The sequence below is a fragment of the Aphelocoma coerulescens genome, chromosome 5, assembly GCF_041296385.1.
Source record: "Aphelocoma coerulescens isolate FSJ_1873_10779 chromosome 5, UR_Acoe_1.0, whole genome shotgun sequence".
In the NCBI taxonomy this organism is placed as follows: domain Eukaryota; kingdom Metazoa; phylum Chordata; class Aves; order Passeriformes; family Corvidae; genus Aphelocoma; species Aphelocoma coerulescens.
In genome coordinates this window covers 11,870,037-11,887,307 of record NC_091019.1, presented here as the reverse complement: position 1 = coordinate 11,887,307, position 17,271 = coordinate 11,870,037, and the positions used below count along the sequence as shown (strand labels likewise).

The following is a 17,271-nucleotide window of genomic DNA, read 5'->3' as shown; positions in this document are numbered from 1 at the left end:
GATTTTTTGCCTTTTCTTTCATACCCTGTTATACCTTTTTACAACTTCTGTATTCTCAGTGCTTTTTGCCTACATTCTTGGACTTGTTTGTCAAGCTGAGAGACTAAACATTTTAGAAGCTTCGTAGCTAGGGATCAGTGTGCCCCAGACCCCAAGGTCCTCTCCAGAACACATTCTGTAAACTAAGATAGAACCATCCAAGGGAAGGCTCCTTGGGGAGGGGAGCTCATTCAAGCCTCCACTTGGGGAATCTTTGATAGCTATGCTAATTAGTAAGATCTATAATGTTATACCCCATCTTTTGGGGGCATTGCCGTCTGCATTTCGGTGCATTCGACCTGGACACGGTGCACCTAAGGATCCTTAAAATAAATACCGAGGTAAAATCCCTTTTTCCCCTTCTAACCGTTTATGACTTAATTTTAAGACCAGGAAAAGGCATCAAAATAGCAGAGAAATACCCCGAGGCCTTGATTGCTGGCTTACATTTTACCCCTGCCCCCAAAGCTAATAGGAGCTCTAACGCCAAAAGTTCTTGGAAGTGCTACTGTGTGTGCAGAAAAGAACTCATTAATAGAGTTTTAATGCTCATGTAAGTGAGAGATGAGTGGTCACTGCCAGCCCTGGAGAGTTCAGCCAAGACTTTGGCAGACTGCTGCCAGTGGATGTGAAAACGCCTCTGTTCATCCCGCCTTTGTCAGCCGCTCCCTTGGGAAGCAATCTGCTGAATCATGCGCTGCTCTGCCCTGCTGACAGCAGCTTCCACATTCCTCTGCAAATGGCAATAAAATCAGGCCTGGCTGGAGGCTTCTGTTCACAGATGAAGAGCTGGAACCCTTTGTGGCATTTTTCTCCTGTGCAACAACAAATGCAGAATTATTTAAAATATTATTTTGGTAATTCTGTTCTAAATACTGCTCTGATGTCAACCCAAGTTTGCTTCAGCTACAGGACTTGGGTTAATAGAGTCAAGTCGAGGTTTTGTTGGTTTTTTGGTTTTTTTTTCAATTTTATGCCAAAATACACTGGTTCAGAGCATCTAAAAGCCGCATTTATTTTAAATGTGAGGTGTTTTTAAAGTGTTATTTATCCTTCCCATTTTAGTTAGGTAACCAATAATAATGCCCATGCATGCATAGCAGTGCACAGACACTGTTCTACTGTAGTCGTACAGAGTTTATTCTTCCTATAAATGCTTATAAAAATGTGGTATCATTTGTGGGTTTTTACTGGCTCATAGCACTCTGAGCATATTAATAAAAACAGAACAGCTCAATGACAATGACTTTTTAGTAGTTATCACGAAGTTTCAAAAGTAATATATCTAAAAGTTAGTGTATTTAGTGCCTCTTTAAGAGGCAAGTTAAGAAGAATTTGCTAATGTGTAAAATGTTCTGGCCACTTCTGTTCCAGTCTTTAGAAGTTGTTTCTTACTGTGTAAATTATCTTACATTGAATTAAAGACTCTGAGAAGAAGAGTTGTTAAGTCTTTAATGCCATTAATCCTGCCTTTCCCAGAAACTAATGCAAATGACTTTTTTTCATTAGAGATAGAAGCCTGATTTCAGTTTGTCTAATGCAAAGTCATAAAATAATGAATGACGGTATCAACTTCCTTCAGTGAATGCAGTATCCTGATGTATTTGTCAAGTACAGAGCTGTGATTAGTCTTAAAAAGCCTACTAACTGACTTCAAGTAGCTAAAGGATTTACTGCACTATAAGGGTTTCCAAGAATTCCCTATAGGAATTCTCTATTTCAAACAGTGTAAGCAATACGCTGTAAAAATAACAGAGAAATGGGTGTTTGTGTAGCTGATCTTTAGATGGAGAATATGTCTAATATGGACATGGCAGAACAGGGACAGGGGGAAAGCAAGTGGAGAGCAGCTCCTGGCACCTGTAGCTGATACCAGATCAGGTGGAATGTGTGGAGTGGCATTGCACTTCAATGCCCTGTCTCAGAAAAGACAAGAGGCAGACACAACTGCACCATTTAAAGGCAGGAGGCCAGGAAGCACTTGATCACTTGACCCATAGTGATGGAAAGATTCTGTCACATGTCAGTCTGGTTCAATTAAGGCTTTGAGTTCTTTGTTAGGAAAATTAATATTAATCATTATATTAATATAAATAAAAATGTTTGCATTTAAATTATAACTATATTTAAATTATAACAAGATCAGTGTTGAAACCCTGTTAAGCAACACTACAGTGTGAGACGATCTGCCTACAAGACTTAGGATGTGTTAAATATCAGTAAACTTGAGCCTGACATAAGTTTCCAATTCAGAGCACTTTGCCAAAAATTACCTATCTTCTGCTCCTTTGTTAGGGCAGATAGATAATGTTATGGCCATTTCACTGTATTCTGTCCTGTAACAATTTAAGACAGAAATGTGAAAGTTCATAGAGGTCAAATGGAGGCATGCTCTCTTCCTTCCTCCACTCCTGTGCAGACGTTTTCCAGATGCACACAAATTTTGTCTGCAGTGCAGGGTTGGAAATTGTAAAAGAAATGTATATGCAGTGTTTAAGAATTAATTTAAAATATACACTAGCATAAAACACAGTTGTTGCACTTGCTACTTTATTAATTTCTGTGTGCATACTTGTAAGGAGTACAGATACAAATTTGAACAACCGTTGTTTAATGTTGCCCAGCATCCAAAAGCCAGAGTCCTTCCTGAGTTGCTGTAATTAAGGGGAAATGGGCTGATCTTAGGCACCACCCAAAACTACTACCCAGGTGTACAGATAGGCACAGACTGGACACATACAATAGAAAAATCTGGTGGGTTTTGTTAGTTTTTTAATAATCTGACAAATTTCTACTGCTTCCAGTATCCACATGAATGACAGATTTATGAATCTGGCAGGAACCTAAATTCTTCCTGCACCCCTCAGCAACACATCTAGCTGAAGTGCACTATGGATCTCTGTGAAAGAAACCAGTGTAAAAATGTACTCAGCACACCCTAAACCCAACCTTTTTCATTTTTGTATTGTCAACACTTTGGATAAAATAGGAATTTGGATCATCTTCTTTCTCTTTCAAAGGCTTTTAGATTTAAGAAAGCGTTCTTCTGCAACAAGCTGAGCATGTTTGGTAACGCCCACAGGAAAGCCTAAAGGGTAAATAACTTGTGAATTTTCTGCAAGAGACAAATGTGTCCCTTTTCCTTCCCCTGCACAAATAGATGTTTAAAACCAGTGTCAAATGAGAGTTGCAGAGCAAATCCTGACCATTAGGAAAGTGCCAGGTGAGAACCTTGAGAGCCCCGTGGGGCAGGGGAGCCCTGCTTTCCTTGGCTGAAGCAGACAGTACTTTTCCACTGTGAGCCTGAGCAGCCTGCTGGCAATTCCTGTCACACAGCACAGAGTGAGGCAAGTACCAGGCAGCGTCCTGCATCCTAATATTTTCCATTTTCTTCATTTCTGTTCTATTTTATTTTTGTTACCATGATTAGGATCTCCAGCTATAGGGATGCCATATACTGAGCAGTGTAAGAAAATGGTCTTTTTTTTTTCCCTCTGCGTTTTTGTGTGTGTGTGCTATGTGGTGTTTTGAATTGTGGGTTTTTATTGGTTTCTTTTTTTTGTTTCCCTTTTTAAAGCTGAAAGAGCACAAACATGATTTTGCTTTACAAGTTTTCTTCCTAAGTGACAATCTAGTTGCTATCGCTGCTGGGGGTGGGGGTAAAGAAAGTCTTTGACAAACCAACAGAAAACTCAAGTTGCTGCAAGACACATTTTTGAGTGTTGAGTCAATACTGTTGTGTTCTACTGAGGTCCATGAGAAAGGTAACAGAGCACACATAAGGAAGGTGGTTGTGTAGAGTTGCTGAATAGAAATAGCAAAAACAGTATTTGGCAGAATAAAACTTTGTGGATACTTTTGGTTTAATATTTGATCAGCAAAGTAAAATAAGTGATTAGCAAGTGAAAGAAGAAGCAAAAGGCAGCCTGAGCATACACCCTTTTCTTTGTTGGTACTAACTACCTCAACAAATAAGACTGTTTAGAGGGTTGAGATTGTAGCCCCTTTTGAAATTAAACTCTAATTCAAGCAGTCTCATAGATTTTATGCAGGGGGAAAAAAATCTGATCTATACCATGGATTGAATAACTATATGGAGTGTAAGGGTGTTTGAAATAGCTTACACCTCTCCAGATTTTTTCACAGAGCTATTAAGGTGTAATCATCCTAACCCCATTCTTAGAGCCTAGATCCTGATTTCAGGATCTGATCTCGCTTGTGTTCAGGATGATGCAGTAGCCCTTTCAAATAGGAAGAAAAAAGTGGAAACAGAAAAACTGTTCTAAGGCTGATGCCTGTCAGAGGTGGCAGGGAGTTGAAAGCACCGTGGACCACATTGCCATTGCTCTCGTCTCAGTGGTCCTGATGATCGGAAAACACAATTTTTTTTTAAAAATTAAGAATTTAGCTGACTAGATGACCATGAAAACAGAGTATTTTTGGAAATACTAAATGAACTTTCCATTCTACTTCTAGTAAGCAAAAGCAACATCCTTCCTTTCCTTTTCTTGCACTGCAGCACATCTACAATTTCCAGGATGAACATTCCTCTTTACTCATCTTTAGAACCTTGTGCTATTGATACAAATAACACTGTGAGCATGGAAACACACTTCACACCCTTGAACTTTCTACCAGCAGCACCTACGCAATATCTGTTTTATTGAACACACTTTAAAGTCACAACATCCTGAAAAGTGAAGCAGCTTCAAATAAAGGAAAGGAAGAGAATTAAGATCTATAATTGAATGGAAACTACTCTTAGAAGTCTGCAACTAACAGAACAAATCAGATGGCAGATCAGTATTTAGATGATGTATTACTGAGAAAACCATTTATGAAGTAATAGAAATTAGTATCACTGCATGGACAACAGTTTTACACACAGGGATCAACACCTAAACATAAACCCAGAATTTCAGGTTGCACAGGAGGAGGAGGATCTTTAGTTCTGATTAAATGCAGGGAGGTAAGAACTTTAGCTTATGAATAATTTAAGCATGTGCACGTCTCAAAAGGGCCAGGGAAAGGCAAGCTACAATTATATGAGCACTGAATCAATGAAATGTGATTGACATCCATATAAAAAGTTGAAAGCACTTTAATGTCAAGTTGTTGGTTTCTCTGAGCACCAAAACAGTGGAGGTGACAGTAAGAGTTTGGCTATTTCATTTCATAAGGAAAGAATGAAGAAGGCCAGAAAACTTCTTATACATTTAGTATTTGGACTGTGAAACCCCCTACATTACAGCCTCTTACCTTTCTGTGTGTCAACTTTTAAAACAAGAATGTTGCTAAAACCAGCTGAAAGGGGTGGATATGGTATTACAGATTGCACTAGGGGGTTACATCTTTACCACTGGCATTTAAACCACTTGTCAGAACAAACATTGCTCCAAAATATCATTAATCTGAGTGTTTTTAGAAAGCATTGCAAGAGGAAGGGACTTCGTGCACACGTTTCAGGCATTTTCATACTGTCCTCTAAGCATGCCTGGATTGCTAATGTAGGTAACAATGATACATTTATTCATTAACACATCAGCTATTTGATTTAATATCTTCATTCACCGATGGGCATACCTTAATGATGTGATGAACAAATGTGAGCAGGTTTTCTACCCTGCAAAAACTTCTCAGGTACCTCAAGTTAGGACTGCAGTTTATGTACCTGTGGATTTTTTTGTGTGTTCTTTGCAGTCTGTCACAAACAAGGTGTGGTTGTCCCACATGGTGCCAGCAACATTTACTCCTGCTTAGAAGAGCTCTGTGTGCCTTCTTAGATTACTTACAATTCCATATTAGATCACATTTACAACCAAACCATGTTTCAGGAGTCACTGGATGGATTCAGGAAACATCTCTTCTTCATTTCCCAGGAGCTTTCAGGCTACAAATTGTCTGCCTGGAGTAATTACAGCTGTATTTACAAAGGAAATCCCACGGGATGTTGTAAGAGCACTTGCTTTGTATCTATCTCCTTTTTCAGCTGGCTGGTCTGCAAACCCTGCCTGGCCTGAGAAACAGCAGTGGCAGAGCAGTTCTTCAGCCTGACATAAGAACCATCACAGCCAGATGTCTGATCCTCTCCTCTCCCGTTAACAGCATCAGATAAACAGCACAGATCTATTTATGAGACTGGTTAGCAATGAATTCTGATTTGTTCTCAATTTAACTATTCTGAATATTAGATTACAGCAAACATCTCCTTTTAACAAAAAATACCATGAGGCTATTGATTGGAATACCTTAAAAATATGGATACTCCTTCAAAATCCTTTAAAGAATGTTAAAGTAATACTGTCTTACTTCTCAAAACCATTTAATTTGCAAATATCCTAAGATGGGAATTGCATTTTGCATTTCCCCAGTCCCAGTGCAATCTCTGAAGATGCCCAGCACCGTAATTAATACAATGCACCTTCCAGTTCATTCAGCATCTCTCTCCATCCAGCATGCACAAGCCTTTTGGAGTCTGGAGATGAGCACTAGAGTAAATGTTTAATTATCATTTCATTAATAACAATGCAAAGGGGTAACAACCAGCAGGTTGAAATTTTGCAAATAGAGTTCTGCTCACTAGAAATTGAAATGGCAAATTGTCCCAGTTACTGAGTGAGTATTTACACAAGAATGAGGAGGCAGCATTGGTAAGGACACGTAAAATTGCATGGAAATGATGCTAACGTGATTACTCACAATATTATAAAGGGAAATTATTTTGGCTCAAGGAAAGGCAACAGATGGTTGGGAAATAATCATAAAACTGTAACTACCGATGGGAGGAACATGTCGAGAAAGGAAAAAAAAGCAAGGACAGAATGGGATGAGGGAGTTTGATTTAACTGGATGGCCATTAATTTCCATGAACAACGAGTATGAAGTTCGATTGTTCTTAGTTAATTCTTTTCTATGTTTTAATTCTCAACATTTTTTCTTGCCTAGTGACATTTGAATTTTAAGTAGAAGGTAAATGGTGTCAGAAGATGGAACTGCCATATGTGCTTGCTCTGACAAAAAAATGATCGATACAATTTTTTTTCTTTTCCAACAAACACATATGTTCTTACCTAGAACTCCTTTTTCTTGAGATCGGATTATGAATTTCTTAACGTGGGTGCCAGACCATCTGTCAGACAATGAAGTTTCCCTAGGTCTCAGTAATACACATTACACTTAAGACAATTCTTTTTTGTAAGTATGATATATTTTTTGGATTTATTTTTTTTTTTTAGTCACCACTTAGTAAATGTGTATAATTATAAGTGGCACTCAGGTGACATGGATTCAGGTAACAGGGTACTCTACAAAAGCAGGGGAATGGATACCAAGAGAGGCAGAAATTTGCAGCCTTGAGCTGCTAAAATACAACTCAGCAGTGTTTTGTCCTGATGTCTGTGAAAAAATAAGACTGAGTTAATTTCTCATTTAAATGGAGCTCTGTAGAGACATTAAAACAGAGCAACTGGGTTGTGAGGGCAGCGTATGTTCTTGGATTTACTCATTCAAGTTCCTGACATATCAACAGAATGGAAATTCATATCATTAAAAGATTTTTTCTTATATTAATTATCCAAATATATACATGCACTTTGAGCCCAATCTCCTCCATCTCAAATAAAAATGCCTATAATTTTATATGGATTTTTAAAAAATGTGTTATCTCTGAGATGTATCTTCTGAGATTTTTGGGTTTGGTATAACAAATATTTCTACTTTGTGGGAAAAAATAGAATCTGTATTTAAAGAAACTCTAAAACACTAAATAGACTTTATTTTTTCAAGATGAAAAAGAAAAATACAACTTAGATCCAATTCTTACATGAAAGCTTTCATTCTGAAGTCAAAGCCTTTTAGCAAATGTGCTTTGATTAGGTTTGCTGATGGATTATCTGTTCATTCTACATAAATTTCTCCTGCATCCAGCTGTAAGGAGTTTAGGGACACAACTAAACCTTCTAAAGTCAGGCAAGTGGGGGTCCCCTGAGGGTTTGGGGTCTGTAGGACAGGACACCAACAGTGTGAAGGAATAAGATGCAGCAGGAAGGAAGGATGTACCACAGGAAATTTGCTGACATGAAATACAGTTTAACCATTAGCCAAATGCAGAGCTGGAGCACTCAGAACTATTTCACAGCTCCAGAGAAATTTATGTATTTTCCCCCAGGTTATCAAAAGTCACACCTGACTTTTTCCCTGTATTTTGGTTTTTTATATTGGATTGTCCTCTATGCATTACTGTTTCTGATTAGATTGGGGGTTAGGATTCTATTTTTGACAATATTAAACTTCACTGGATGAATCCCAGTTATCTATAAAATCATAAAAAAAGAAAATAGCTGAGCCAGACACATCATTGTGTTGCCATAGAAACAAGAGACTCTGTCTGGCCTCCTCATTCCTGTCGTTTTGTACACGAAATCTCCAAACTTTGAAAATGTTTCCTGGTACCATACTGTCATTTTGTGGAAGCAAACTCAGTTTACAGCAGAATTGACAGATATTGGCTTTTACCTCATTTTAGGACAGACAGCATAATGTGACAGTGGCAGATGACAAGAGAGATAAGGATTCCTGGGGGGAAAAAGAACCCTCCAGAGATTTACAAAAAATAAAAAGTAACGACCCATGCTGCAGTGGCACCACTGACACAAAATGCTGCCTTGCAAGAATAAAAACCACCTACTTTATAGAATATATCTGGGGGAAAGCAACAGAAATCTTTGCAGGCCATCATTATTTTAAATTCCTGGGATGCATATCATCAAGTTAGTATGACTTCTAAGGCTCCAATTGTACATCCACATTCATAAAAGATTACATTCAAAAGATCAGAGCTACCAGAACATCATATCTTTGTTTTTCTTGCTGTATCTTTTGGCAGTAGTGAGTACCAGAGAATGCCTAGAAAGTTCTGGGAGTATTAATTGGTACTTCCAAAGCTTATGTCTAACTAGATCTATTGAAAATCTAAAGCCAGAAATACTATTTTTTAAAGATTGCACTCCTGTTCTGAGGAGTTGACTGTGAAACCTGAGTTTTTTAAAGACAAAGCATCATCACTGCATAGCATCCTGTGAGGAAGCATTTTTGCCACACAGCTATGACAAAAGATCTCATCCAAAACTTGAGTACATTAATATGAAAAAGATTTTTATTTTAATTGAAGTACTTTCCTTTCTGCCACATGTAAGGTATTTCTCCTCTGAGAACTGGCTTCTTTTGCCCTTTATTATATTTCCTGAGAACGCTTTTACTCTAAAGAAGTTAGTTTCTAAGAAAATCAGCTTGAATTTGACCATTTTTTAGTTTTAGGGCTTCAAGATTTTTTTTTTTTTTTTTTACTTGTAATTAATGTAAGGAAAACATCATTATTGTGATAAGAATGAGGGTTTCCAATTCCCATCTATTTATGTATTCTATAAATTCAGGTCCTGATTATGTCTTGCAAGAGTGATTCTGCCAGCTGTGATATGGGGTTCAAATACCAATTCACATGTGCAGCCTTCTTCTACTTCCTCCTGCAGTTTCACCAGAACAGCTCACTTTTAACTATTAGAGATTGTTTTTCATTCCAGAAAGCTTTAATCCAAAAGTGTCTCCCACATCAGCCTGAGCTCTGCATTCTGATTTAGTTCTCCCTGCATTTCATTGGATTTCACTGTGGCCTCTGCAGAATTTGTGCTCATCCATTTATGGCATCTCAGATAAGGTCAGTTTCTGAAGAAATAATGAGCTACCAGATGTTACCAAGCAATCACAGGGACACTGAGATTTCTGTGCATTCATTAAACTCGGACAGATTTGGAGGAGTTTTTCCACTCATTGGTTGTCAAGTCATTTTTCCAAAGGATGGCAATACAAGACCTCAATCAATAAACAGCTATTATAACATCCTAAACACAAGTAAAACTTTGTATTTTCCTCTAGCTTGCCATGAAAATTTCAATCTTCATACTTAGCATGCAGGGGTTTAAGTATAGACAAGACATACCTCACACAAACCATTTTAAAATATTCCCAGAGCGCCTGTTGAAGGGAAAATACAGCCCATACAATACAGCATTACAACTTTTATTCTTGTAACAGCGTAGCTGGAGCTGGAGAGAGCCACTTAGGGAATTTAAAAAATACTTTCAAGCATCTCAACATTTAAATCAACTCATCTGTCAAGAGAAAAGCACATCATAACTCTTCAGGAAAAAAAAAGGTATTTTCTTTTAGGATAACATAAATCCAATGAGGTGTCAAATATAACCACATTTCACTCATTACAATGGCAAGTCACTGAGAACGAATTTGCAACTCAGACAATTCATCAGCCTATTCCTTGTTTCAATTTTTCATGCCTTAGCTGCCAGCAATTTTATTTCCTTTTATTTTTCGTTGTTCGTGATGATTTGTTATCAATGAGATGGGCCTGTGCAAATGTCATTATTTCTTTGCTGGAAGTTTTGCTTCCCTGGATGCAGCTGCTGCTGGCGGGAACGATGTAATTGTGAATTCAGAGTAGGTCAGGCACTGTGACATTGCTGCTCTAAAGGCAATGACTGGTTTGGGGTTTTTGGCTGACTGCCCAACCACGTACCAAGCAATGATCACACCACTGTGGTCAGAAACCTTTTGTTGTTGCAAGCTATTAGCAGCAATTAACAACATAAGCTATTTTTGCCCACAGGAATCCCTAAAAGTTCATTAAAGCCCTCTTCAGGCAATAGTGGGGCTCTACCTTAGCACATTCACATTGTACCAATTTGAAATCAGATACTCTTTTCGAGCTGTTCATGCCGTTCACTTTACTCTATGGAGTGATGCTGTTACTTTGTAACAAAGAGTTAACTCCACTCACCTTTCTTATTGAAAGAAACTTAAAGGTAATTCACCACAGGCACACCGTAAGGTGTTCAAGGGGTTAAATGCAGCTATGGAAGGATATAAAAACTTGGAAGGCAAGAAAATGCACAAACTTTACCATTTTAAAAGTACAGAGGAAGTGGAAAGCAGATAAATGCAGTATTCACCTAGGAGAAAATGTCTAAGAAGTATGCATGAAAAACAAGCATTATAAGGAATATAAGAAGGAGCAATAAATAATAATCTTCCTTACTTCTATATAACCCTCTGCTGACTCTTAGTCACACAAGAAAAAAATTATCCATGCATGGTTTATTTTTCAAATCATTAGGTGGAACAGTGTTTATATGCAATTTGTATAACCAAATATTAATGATATCCAGTGCAGAGATGATTAAAGGACTATGATATGAGCTTTCCTTATCCCTTTGGAGACAGCAACAAATAAAATGTAGACAATGCCCATTACAGCTCGTTAATTGCAGTACATCTGTATTTTGCCCTTCTGAATGCCATTTAAACCCAAACACAAGTGTGCATGTTCAAATGTGGGGTTTTGTTGGGTTTTAAAAAATCTCAGTTGGGTAATCTGAGGATTTGATTAATTGAGCAACAGAATAATTTACTCATTTCTATTGCACATTTTTATAAATTACATTCTGATACCAATATCACCTATTTATGGGCAGCTACTTATTTATTGCATGGCAAGCCAGGAAATAATTTCATCTCTCCTAATGGGACAGCACAAGGGTTACATCAACTGAAAACGAGCAACCAGCACCAAATTTACTCAACTAATGCAAAGCTAAACTTTGGTGACCTCATAATATTTTAAAATAAATTATGGCACAATTTCAAATATTTTAAGTGGATGGATAGGAACTGGTAGAAATTTTCCAATGCATTTTAGTTTGCAAGCTCTGAGGAATTTGGTGTGGTACTTGTGAATAGTTCTAGCAATCCTTAATAAGATGTTCTAGGAAGACTAATTCACAGAATTAACTTAGAGACATTGTCAGGTCTCCAGTCTGCAGAGCTCTGGGTGCTTCATTATTTTTCATCTCTGTTATCAAAGCTGAAAGGTGCATTGATTTGAATCTTCCCCTCTCAATGCTGATTAAAATTTAGTAGAGACCAGCGCTCAGCGCTGCCACTGGGATTCCAAGTGAGACACAGCAAACATCTGGCTCCAGAGGAAAACAGAGGGAGGATTTCTAATTGGGTTTGGTGTGCTGGTGTGTCCACACTGAGCCAGTAAGTGAGACAGGATCCCTGGGTGTGTCCATGTCCTGCTGACACAATTAATGGACCAGCAAAGATGTGTGGGTTTCCTAAACACCTAAACAAACTCTACAGACTCTGAACAAACACTTTCTGGCCCTACAAAAAGTGCAGCATTGCCTACAGCAAGTGAAAGCAGCTCTATGGGAAGGTCATTTAAGGTACATGTAGGCAGTAAAGGTGGTTTCATTTTGGTGCAGTCAAGCAGCAGCTGAGGCAAGATTTGGCAGCAGAGGTGTTGGTGTGAGGTTGTGCTGGGCACTCTGAGCTCGTGCTGGGGACAAACCTTGTCTGAGGCTGCACATTGGCATCTTCTCTGCTCTTTTTGTCCTGCCAGGCTCAGTTGGCTCAGACCTGGGCTGCTGTCACGTGATTTCAGCACATATCAGCACTATCTGACATGCCTTCAAAAATGTTAACTGGCATAAGCTGCACAATTATTTGAACCTTGGCGTTTATAATAAATAACTGCAGTGGACTGTCTCAACATTAAAACATGATACAAGGGAATAAGCAGCTTGGTTTTACCAAAATCTGAGGCAACATTTAAACAGAAAGATAGAAAAATCTTTTTTTTGCTCCAGTAAAATCACTGATCAAGGCCACAAATCCACTCTGTACATCTGTTTCTTTTTTCTCCAACAGTGTACACATTAATCTCTCCAAAACAAATCACTCCAAATGTCGGTAGCACAACAAGATACTGATTTTGATTACAGCCTGTATTTTTTTAATATAGGTCTTATTAAAAGAAAAGTGCCAGCTTTAGTTGTGGCTTATGTGCACATATTTTTTATCCACGTATGCAGCTAAGAGAGAAATAGATAATTCATACAGTTGAACTGGTAAATTAATTTCTCAAAATCTCCAGACAGAGAGGTATACAGATCAATTACATAAATCCTAAAAAATAAGATTAATTCTATTAGATTGTCTGAAAATCTTAAAAACAGATTCCTCAAATAACATTTATTTTAGAGGACATCACAAAAAGAAATGTCTACTTGAAACTTTGATTGTAAAGAACTACTTCATCTATTTTTAATTTAATGCAAATGTTGCAATTTTCTCCTATTTCCAGTGCAGAGAAATGAAGCAAGTAATAGAAAATCAATTTCAACTAGATGTAAGTAAATTATAATTTACTTTAAAAGTGCATCTTTGGTTGAACAGCAGCTTTGTGGGTTTTAAGTTGAATTCAGTAAATAACAGTGAAAAAAAGGAGACAAATATAAGTGTTTTCTTTTCAAAAATACCTAATTCATGCATTCTGTTTTAAGTTCTGTAAAGGTGTTTAAAAAAAAGAAGTTAAAAACCTGGAAATAGAGCAAGACATTTCTGTTCTCCAGGAACAGTATCTATTCCCAGGCAGCTAGGAAAGGGAAAAAGCCATTGATTATTAATTAATTAATTAGCTAATTAATGAGAACATGCAGCTGATCTGTACCCATTCCACACATACCCCCCTCCCCATCTTACAAAGTTGTTACCTCACTGTTTGCCAAACATTTTAGAGATTAATTCCCTCCAGAAAGCTCTGCTGTCTCTCCTCCCTTTTCTTAAGGGGAAAATCCTGGTGATTGCTTTCTTTCTCTGGCTAATAATTATTCAACTATTCCATGCAGAACAGCAAGGCTTGAGCTGGAAGAATGTGCTGTGTGATAGTGGTTGCTGGTTTGAATTTTACATTCAGAGGGAGGCGTCAACATTCAAATCTCACCAGGGGAAAGCAGAATCAAACCCAGACATTTCCAGTCCTTGGGGTGATACCCTTTATTTGGCTGAGCATATGCCTGTGTGGCTGACTTAAAAGTTATGCTTGAAGATCAGGCCTTTATTGATTAAACAGGCAGGGAAACAACTAAATTATGGAAGTTTCGATATGGTTTAGTTGCAATCTGTTGCCTGAGAGAGGTCCACTCATCCTTATGAAAACATGGGGTTGTTGGTTATATTTTTATCCATACAGTAATGTCACTCCTAAGTATTCGAGTATGTAAACACCTCAGGAACTGAAGGACTGTGAATTAGGTGCTTACAGCCACAATAAATGGAGCTGTTTAACACTGAAGAATAAGACAAGGAGATGGCGTTATTTTCTTACATTTCAGAAGAGAGCAAGGAGTTCCAATTCTGACTGAGGATGTTCTCTCTCTAACAACATCTAACAACATCACATCATTCAGTGATCTAAGTGTGGAGGCTGTTTTAAGGCAGGAAAGTTTTACTGGCACAGGAGCAGAAGCAATTTACAGCAAAGTAAGAAAAAAGAGTGCAAAAGTTAAAAATTTATATAAAATAAAAAGTAAAATGATAAGCAAACCAACACAGAAACCTCAAATAGACACATCTGTGGCCTGGCTTTCAATTCCCAAATGCTGTAATGGAAACTTATTGATCAGAGCAAATCCACTGCAGGATCAAAATGTACGCCGAACATTTTTTGTCAAATTGTGAGAGAAGAATTCTGGAAGATTGAAAGAGCTTTTATTCAAGAATAAAGGAAGGAAAATGCAACCAAGTATGTCAGCATTTTCCCCTCCAGCTTGTATGATCTGTCAACTCAGACTTACTTTGGATCAGAACAGTTTTTCTTTTCCACCAGCTTTCTGTAGATTACTCTTTGATTTCTGGAACAGTTTAAGTCACATTATCTAAGTAATGCTAAAAACCCATACTTGGGAATATGCTGTCCCATTTTCTGATAATACCCTCCATGCAAGCCAAGAAAAACAGCCCTAACATCTCTGTAGTCAGAGAAAAGATATCACAGGTATGCAAAACCTGAAATGGAAAGAGGTTGATGGGATAATTTTAGGGGATGATGAGGGAACCTTACTAATTTATAAACTTTGGACTAAATACTTCCATCCATGGGAATTATAAAGGAATAGGCCTCCTTCTATGCTAAGCTTCACAAGTGCTTACTGGATCGTTCTCAGGTAATCTCTAAATAAATGGAAAAGAGCTGCTTAAATGGGGGAGAAAAAGAGTAAATCTGGGCACAGCCCCGAGGCACTGGGAAACCACAGGACCATGGCTACTCACACAGACAGCACGGAGAGGTGAAATGGAAACAGGAGAGACACTAAGGAAGGAAAGCATAGCTCTCTAAACTTCAGATAGTTCAGAATTATAGTAAAGAAAAACGCCTCACTTCAGGGCACATCGGTTGTAACTAGGAATGGAAAGGTAATGGAAAGGTAATGGAAAAGTAAAAAGGTTGGAAAGAAGACGTTTTTGCATCAAAGAAAAAAAATAAAATGAGAGAGAAGTAAGAAAATTCTTGTGTATACTTCAGAGAAAGCTAACCTTTTTAGATGTCAGGTACTCTCACCTGTTCACCAAGATGAAACACCTTGAATTTTTGCATTGAAATATATTTGCTATAGGTTGACCTACTAAACTTTAAATTTACATACTGGAGAATAATTTCCATCCTGTATGGGACCCATGTTTGTATTTATCAGTGGTAGGCTGTACATGTACACAGAATTTCAGGTTCCACAGTGTTGCAGAGGTCTACGTGCCTCCCTGGTTTACAGGGAATACAAAAGACTGATTAGAAACAAGAATTGCAATTCAAATACTTCTTTTGTGTCTCAATAGTGATGTCCAGATTTGAAATAAAAGGAATAAAGGAATAATGAGTACAGCCCACTAAAACAAAAAAAAAAAAAAAAAAAAAAAAAAGAAAGATGTCATATATTTTGGGACAGGGAATTCAAGGCAAAATTTAAAAAGGTACTAGCCCCCGGTGAATTTGATGCATATTAACTTCAAAAGTCTTGCCTTCCTTATCCCAAATTTTTCTGTCATGGCTTGTTTATTTTACAGGTACCAGATATGCAGATTCGGATACCAGTGGTACTATCTGGTTTTGATGTATTTTATCCTCCATACTGCCAAAGGCCAATGATTTGCAGCTGGGTATGAAAATAAAATTTGACTCTGCCTGAAACATGGCTGAGAGGAAAGGAGAAATGAGCTGTGCACTTGTTTATACAAGAAAGATAAGAAAAACTACTTTGATTTGACACCATGCTGTAGACTGATACCAGTGTGCTCAAAGAAGAATGAACTCCCTGTGAGTACTTTAAAGTCAGAATTTCAGGCACACAACTTGGTAATTCAAATATAAGCAGCAGCAAAATGTTTTATTACTTGCTCTGGCACTCATCCTTCTCAGGCTACCAGTGATGCTCTTTCAGTTAGGCAACCATAAAACTGGTTCACAAATATCTGTTTCCTACATGGAAAAACTCAGGAGAGTTTTCTGCATGCTGGTGCCCTGAATTAAGAAACTGAATTAAGGAAAATGAAGATGAGTGATAGGAAGAAAAATAAAAATGGAAAACAGTGACAAAGAGTGGGCACATAGAGGAACTGAGGAGAGGATCAATAAAGAACAGACAGTGAAGTTTGGCAGGATGTTGTTTTCACATTATATCGCACTGGGAGATGCCAATATGCTAAACTGTAATTAACAGAAAGCATTTCAGAGAATTACTCGCTGTCATTGCATCCTTCCCTGTTAAGGGCTGACAGTTTGTCTCAGTCCCTACTGTAATTTCTTGTATCTGAACTCATATCTGAAGCTAAATAACTCTCCCTGGGGAGACACTTCATGCCCACTTGGACCTGCACTTCTTCTCCATTAGCAGAGGAAAAGCTCCCAATTATATTTCCCTCCTTATCTCTGGTGTCATGAACCGAAGACTTTTAACACCCTGCTCAGATGTGGACACAGACTTACTCACTTCATGCCCTCAGTATCGACAGAGCCCAAACCTTTTCTTAATGAGGTGGGGCTGCCTCGGGAGTCACAGCCTCACTGACCGGGAACAGAGAGGCCATTTAGCTCCGTGATGAATCCCTGGGAGGTGCCCAGCCAAGACCATCCTCCCACGTTTTTGGGGGTGCCCAGAGTGGAAACACCAGGGCTCAGCACCAGCTACTCAAGATGCAGCAAGAACTGGCGTCCTCCGTAAGGAGAGGAGGTGCTGCAGCATCTCTCGCTGTTTGGGGGAGCTGGGACAGGAGGCAGGTCCAGGGGCAGGCTGGAATCAAACTCAGCCTGAGAGCAAGCTGAGT

The 17,271-nt window shown here is 38.2% G+C and overlaps 1 protein-coding gene and 1 long non-coding RNA gene across 6 annotated transcripts in view; one reads left to right on the top strand and one right to left on the bottom strand.

Moving 5' to 3' along the window:
• SPON1 (spondin 1) overlaps positions 1–17,271 on the bottom strand; it is a 294,820-nt gene that overhangs the window by 11,283 nt on the left and 266,266 nt on the right. The gene's annotated exons all lie outside the window — the stretch shown is intronic.
• Positions 1–17,271, top strand: part of LOC138111203 (uncharacterized) — a 60,896-nt gene that overhangs the window by 27,830 nt on the left and 15,795 nt on the right. The window lies entirely within an intron of this gene.